We start from the raw sequence: 7,213 nt of genomic DNA, 5'->3' as shown, positions 1-7,213 counted from the left end.
GTGGAGAATCCACAATGGCGTGTGGATGACCGATTTGAGCCCTATTTAAGGCGCAATTCAGCCCGATTTTGAGGGGAATCTTCCACCCTTCTCTCCAACTTTTCTCTATCTTTTGAGAGTCCATCGGCTAGGGTTTTGAGAGGCTTTTGGCAAGTCGTTGGAGTGGTCCTATGGATTTGACACCGCGCTTCTTTTGGAAGAAGTTTATTAGGGGAGTTTTCATCGGCACCGATCCAGCGTTATGTGCCCTAGGCTGGACAAGGGGACCTTTGGAGAAGAAGAGGCTACTCCACAAGACCATTGACATAAATACCGAGGGGGTTTTCCTATAGATTACTTGTTTTTACTTTCAATTTCATTATTGATTGTATCTTGCTCTGTGGAGAGCTAAACCCCCTAATGGGTACTTGGATTTTGTAAACCCTAGGATGTTATTATTTCATTAAGCTTTTATTATGTTTTCCTTAATTGATGTTTTCAATTGAGCTCCAGTATTGAATGCTTGTTGAATGATTTCTCCCTTTGAGTGACACTAGTATTGAGAGTCTATCTTGGTAGCTTTTGTGGATGAGTGACACACCATGAGGGTTAGATAATGCTAGATTGGAGAGAATTGAAAGGGTGAGTCGAGAGGTAGTGGAGCATCCCCTTTCCCCTCTAATGTGATTTATCCTACCTCCATTTCCTAGAGTTCTTTGTGGTCACAATAGAGTGAAGTGCTAAAGCATGAACTCTTCTAGGACTTAGTTGCACGAGCGACAGAGTGAAGTTTTCAAGTGAACTTTAGTATATGGGGCTTAATTTTGACTTAGGGTCTTTCGCCTAGACCAAAGGGTTAGATCTACACATAGGAATAGGGTTTATCACTTAGAATCCCTGGAACTCCATGCAACTTTATATAGTGTGAGGTGTTGTGACTGAGCGATTTCTCTACTGGGACATAGTGTAGAGTTAGTCACGGTTGACCTTAATTTTGGGACTATGTGCTTTAGGATTTCCATGACTTAATAAGTATTAATTAGGAAGTATAATACTAGGTTTTGCACTTGAAACATTAGTCCTAGTTGGAGCATTGTCTGAGTGCACCAATTTTATCGATTGCCTTTCCTTTCACTTACTCGTGCCTCTCATTCTTATTTCTTTCATTTCTGTTTGCATCACATCTTATCAACATAATCGTTATTCATCTTCACTTGGTTATGTAGTAATTTTGGTATTTTTATTCTCTACTCGTTATGGATACGATACGCCACCCACTTGGGATTTATTACTTCGACAAACCCGTGCACTTGCGGGTAACATACAAGGGCGTTGTCAAGTTTTTGGCGCCATTGCCGGGGATTAGGCGTTTAGAGATACTTTACACTTTGCTATCTTAGCTATTCATCATTTATTCTATTTCACATCTTCTTTTTCTATCATCGTTCTGATTTGTTTTTATTTATTTTGGTACAACTTCAGGTTATGACCCGAGGGAACCCGTCGATATTAATTGAAGGTGATCCTGAACTTGAACATACACTCAGAAGGAAGGGTAAAGAATCTATGCAAGAACAGTCGAATCTAGCTGAAGTGGAAGTTGAAGGATCTGACAACATGGCAGAACAGAATAAACAACAAAGAACACTTTCTTATTACGCTAGACCGTCAGCATTGGGGACACAATCTAGCATTGTGCGACCCCCAATTACAGCTCTGAATTTTGAGCTGAAGCCAGCATTCATCCAATTGATACAGCAGTTGGCAAAGTTCAATGGTTTGGCCGATAAGGACCCAAACAATCATATTGAAAACTTCTTAGAAGTTTGTGACATGCTAAAGATCAATGGTGTTACGGATGATGCTATAAGATTGAGGGCTTTCATATTCTCTTTAAAAGAAAGAGCAAAGCAGTGGCTACATTCTTTACTATGAGGATCCATCATGACATGGAATGAAATGGTGGAAGCCTTTCTTGCAAGGTACTTTCCTCCGGGGAAATTGGCAAAGCTTCACAATGAGAGATCGTTGTTTATTCAGATGGAGCTCGAGTCCTTGTTTGAGATATGGGAGCGATTTATGGACTTATTGCGGAAGTGTCCACAACACGGATTCCCTAAGTAAATGATCGTTCAGACTTTTTACAACTGGTTGAATCCAAGTACAAGATAGTTTCTAGATATCACCGCAGGAGGTACAAAGGGGAAAAAAGAAAGTGACTGAACTCCATGAAATTGATGCAGTTACATCCTTAGCAGCTCAAGTAGAGTCATTGAGCAAGAAAATGGATACATTAACTTCACCGAGGGTGGCCGCTATCACGAGTTGTGATGGTTGTGAGGGTTCAAGATAACTACTTCGATTGCAGTTACATCCTATTTCGATTGCTAGTTCAGCTCTAACTAAGCAAGTAGACTTTGTGGGTAATTCGGAAGGGTACAAGATAATCCTTATAGCAACACCTATAACCAAGGGTGAAGGAACTACCCCAATTTCTCATGGAGTAACCAAGGGCAGCAAAAGGCCATAACACCACCGAGTTTTCAACAACAACATGTCCCAAACATGGAGAATAGAGTTTCAGGCTTGGAGACCTAGATGACCGATCTAGAGAAAGCCTTGACCCGATTTGTGCAATCTTTGGATACACGGTTTCAATCAGTCGAGACTACACTTCGCAACCACACCTCTTTATTGCACAATCTAGAAAATCAAGTGGGCAAATTGCGAAGTCTCTATTGGAGAGACCACAAAGAAGCTTGCCTAGTAACATCGAGACTAACCAGAGAGAACATGTGAAAGTGATCACTTTGAGAAGTGGTCGTGACGTTGAGGGTAGGCTTACGAGTGAGAAGACCAATATTGAAGCACCCAAATTCATGGAGTTTGAAGAGAGAGCTAACAAAGAGATCGAGGTGGCACCCCCACCTTACAAGCCAAGAATTCCTTACCCTTCAAGATTGAAGAGCGACCAAAATGATGAGCAATACAAGAAGTTCTTGGGTCTATTCAAGTAATTGCACATCAACATTCCTATTGTGGAGGCATTGTCTCAAATGCCTTGATATGCTAAGTTCTTGGAAGACCTTTTGACCAACAAAAAGGAAGTTGGAAGAAAGTGCATCCGTGATCTTAGATGCCTCTTGTTCGGTAGTGTTACAAAAGAATATGCCAAACAAGAAGAAAGACCCCGGAAGCTTTGTGATTCCATGCAACATTGGCAATTTGGGTGAAGATATGGCATTGGCGGATTCGGGGGCTAGTATCAACATCATGCCATACTTGTTCTTTCAGAAGCTAGGCTTGGGAGAGCCTAGGCCCACTCGGATAACATTGCAATTAGCGGACCAAATAGTGAGACATCCGAGGGGCATCATTGAAGACGTGCATGTCAAGGTTGACAAGTACATATTTCCTATAGAATTTGTAGTGTTGGATGTCGATGAGGATGTAGATGTTCCTTTGATACTTGGGTAGCCATTCTTGCATACTTCTAAGGTACTTATTGACAAGGTCCCCTTGCGTATATCCCGTAAGTGCACGGGTTTGTCGAAGTAATAATCCCAGATGAGCAGGTATCGAATCTACAGGGAGTAAAGAATAAAAACACTTAATCTGCTTCTTAGCTATGTGAAAAATCAGTAGTGATAAGTGTGACAACGATTCAATTCTCAAAAGTAAAAACAAGTAAGAGAGCATGAGTAAAGGAGGAGGCAAGGCAATCAATAAAGATGGGGTACTCGGATAATGCTCCGCATAGGACAATTGTTTCAAGTGCAAGAACCCTCTATTATGCTTCCTAATCAATGCAATGGTGAGTCATGGAAATCCTTAAATACATAGTCCCAAATCTAAGGTCAACTATGCCTAACTCTATACATGTCTCGGAGGAAAGATTAGATAACCTCCCAAATCAATGCATGTTGTAGCAATCCGCACAGTTCAATGGTATGGCCGATGAGGATCCAAACAGTCATATAGAGAACTTTCTCGAGGTGTGTGATATGCTTAAGATAAACAGGGTGACGGATGATGCCATCAAGTTGAGAGCCTTCCCATTTTCCTTAAAGGGGAGAGCGAAGCAATGGCTAAACTCATTACCTAGAGCATTGATTACCACATGGGAGGAGATGGTAGAAGCTTTTATGGCCCGTTATTTCCCTCCCAGAAAATCTGCAAATCTTAGGAATAAGATCTCATCCTTTATATATTCAGAATTGGAGTCTCTATTTGAGACGTGGGAAAGGTTCAAGGAGCTCCTGAGAAAGTGCCCCCAACACAGATTCCCGGAGTGGAAGATTGTTCAGACCTTTTACAACGGGTTGAATCCGAGTACAAGGCAACTCTTGGATGCGGCAACAGGGGGTGCCTTAGGTAGCAAGACCCCCGATGAGGCCTGTCAACTAATTGAAGAAATGGGGTTAAATAACTACCAATGGAATGCTAGGAAGAAGAAAAAGGTGGCCCGGCTCCATGAGATAGATGCAGTAACTTCATTGGCAGCTTAAGTGGAGTCCGTGACTACTTGCACCGGATGTGGTAGAGGACATGCTCCCTCCAATTGCCCGATCTCTATTGGTGATGCATCTTCAGTTGAGAATGTCGATTTTGTGGGTAAAGTAGTAAGGAACCAAGGGAATCCATATAGGAACACCTACAATCCGGGTTGGTAGAATCATCCCAATTTTTCGTTGAGCAACCAAGGTCCACAAAAGGCCATGGGGCCACCGGGTTTCCAACAACAACAAGCCCCAAACATGGAGAACCGAGTTTCATGCTTAGAGAGCTGTATGACCGATTTGGAGAAGGCCTTGACTAGGTTTGTGCAATCATCGTATACAAGGTTTCAATCAATTGAGGCTACACTTTGCAACCACATTGCTTCTTTGCACAATCTTGAAAATCAAGTGGGGCAGATTGTGAAGGCTCTATCGGAAAGGCCACAAGGAAGCTTGCCAAGTAATACCGAGACCAATCCTAGAGAGCATGTGAAGGCGATCACTTTGGGAAGTGGTAAAGAGGTTGAAAATAGGCTTCCGAGTGAGAAGCCCAATGAACACGCACCTGAGGTTATAAAGGTTGAGGAGGGAGCAAGCAAAGAGAAGGAGGTGGCACCCCCATCTTTCAAGCCAAGAATCCCTTATCCCTCTAGGTTGAAAAATGCCCAAGGGGATGAACAGTACAAGAAGTTCCTGAGTTTGTTCAAGCAACTCCACATCAATATTCCTTTTGTTGAGGCATTGGCTTAAATGCCTAAGTATGCAAAATTCTTGATGGACTTATTGACTAACAAGAGGAAGTTGAAGGAGAGTGCTTTAGTGATCCTAGGTGCGTCTTGCTCGGCGGTGTTGCAAAAGAACATGCCTTACAAGAAGAAAGACCTGGGAAGCTTCATACAATGTAATATTGGCAATTTGGGTGAAAAAATGGCATTGGGGGACTCAGGGGCCAATATCAACGTCATGCCATACATCTTCTTTTAGAAGCTAGGCTTGGGAGAGCCTAGGCCTACTCGGATGACTTTGCAATTGTCGGATCGAACGGTGAGACATCCAAGGGGTATCAATGAAGACGTGCTTGTCAAGGTGGATAAGTACATTTTTCTAGTTGACTTTGTAGTGCTAGACATCGATGAGGATGCGGATGTACCTTTGATACTTGGGAGGCCATTCTTGCGGACTTCCAAGGCATTGATTGACATGGACGGCTGGGAGCTAACATTGAGAGCTGGAGATGACAAGCTCACATACCACCTTGCTAAAGCCATGCGGCATTCTCTAGATTTTGATGATGCTTTGTATTTTCTAGACACTACTGATGAGATTGTTGATGAATACATGTAGGAAATGTTCAATCCAGATCCATACGAAGGCTTGTTCGACCAAAAGGTGTAAAATGAAGAAGTTATAATGCTTGGTTCGATTGAAGAAGTACCATCTACTCTGGTGATCCTGAAGAAGGTGCTCCAAAAGATGAAGAGAGAGAGCAGACGCCACCGGAAACACTCTAAGGCTGTTAGAGATGCGCGTGAACCGAGCAAGTTGGATGTACCATTGGTAGGTGATCCCAAGCCTGATAATTCCCCCTCTACATTCAAGAGGCTTTGCTCTTCATGCTTTCAAGCTATGGGTAAGAGGACAACCTTCATCTATGAACCCCCGAGGTAAGGCAAAATACTTCAAGCTTAGTGACGTAAAACAAGCGCTTCTTGGGAGGCAACTCAAGTGTTTACTATTTTCTTAGCTAGTAGTTTAGTGTTTGCACGAATAAAGTGTTGAGTGTTGGTGTCTTGATTTTTAGATGCTTTTGCTGTGTTTTATTGTGGGTTTCTAATGTCATCATGTGTTCTCATGTAGATTTGGTGAAGTTTAGGTCGTTTGAGCTTATTTGTTTGTGTTTTCTCCGGTTAAAGTTGCCTTGTAAAGAAAGCTCTGAGTGTATAGTTGTGTTCAAAAATTTTCTGCAGTGCTTGCAAAGTTCTCTAAGTGTCAAAAGATAACACACGGCCATGTGAAATTACTGCACGGGCATGCATTTTTGTTCAGAGCTCATCCAGAGACTGCACAAGGGCGTGGACACATCCCAATGAGCGACCTTCTGATGGTCCATACCCGTGGATAATTTCCGCACGGGCGTGCACCTTCCTGAAGAGACTTAGTAAATTATCCCGAGAGCACACAAGGGCGTGGACTCATCCCTGTGGGTGAACCTATGACAAACTCACGAGCGTGGACATTTTTCACACTCTCGTGCGGGTCTCTACAGAAGAGCTCTCTCCATCCTGAGAAGACACAGGGGCGTGTATGTGCCCCTGTGAGTTGGGCCTGTGCATGTCCACGCCCGTGTAGAACACTTAGCGATTTTTCTCGGTTATACAGAGAAGCGACAGGGGCGTGCGGCTGCCCCTGTGGGTCAGGCGCACGGGCATGGGTATTTTCCACACGCCCGTGCGAGAGCATTCAGAGATAGTGAAGATTTTCCCGAGAGCGCACAGGGGCGTGCACCTGCCCCTCTGAAGCTCTCCTGTGGAGGTGCACGGGCGTGGGTAATTTCTGCACGCCCGTGTGGATGTATAGAACGACAAAAGGCGCACATTTTTATTAAAAAGATGACCATTCTTCTTCATCCTCACATTCTCAAGTCATCCGAGAGCACTCTCACTCCTTTTCCCGGCCTCGTAGTGCCAATTTGGAGGGAATTTTGTTTGGTTTTCCAGCAGATTCATGTTTTTTCC

The 7,213-nt window shown here is 43.4% G+C and overlaps 1 non-coding gene across 1 annotated transcript; it reads right to left on the bottom strand.

The window, feature by feature from the left end:
• Positions 1–4,157: 4,157 nt before the first annotated feature.
• LOC120259774 lies at positions 4,158–4,264 on the bottom strand. Its single transcript, XR_005536325.1, has one exon. It is a non-coding gene; the product is annotated as a small nucleolar RNA R71 (small nucleolar RNA).
• Between the last annotated feature and the right edge of the window lie 2,949 nt (positions 4,265–7,213).

This window comes from Dioscorea cayenensis, chromosome 4, assembly GCF_009730915.1.
Source record: "Dioscorea cayenensis subsp. rotundata cultivar TDr96_F1 chromosome 4, TDr96_F1_v2_PseudoChromosome.rev07_lg8_w22 25.fasta, whole genome shotgun sequence".
NCBI lineage: Eukaryota > Viridiplantae > Streptophyta > Magnoliopsida > Dioscoreales > Dioscoreaceae > Dioscorea > Dioscorea cayenensis.
This window is presented reverse-complemented; position numbering and strand designations above follow the sequence as displayed.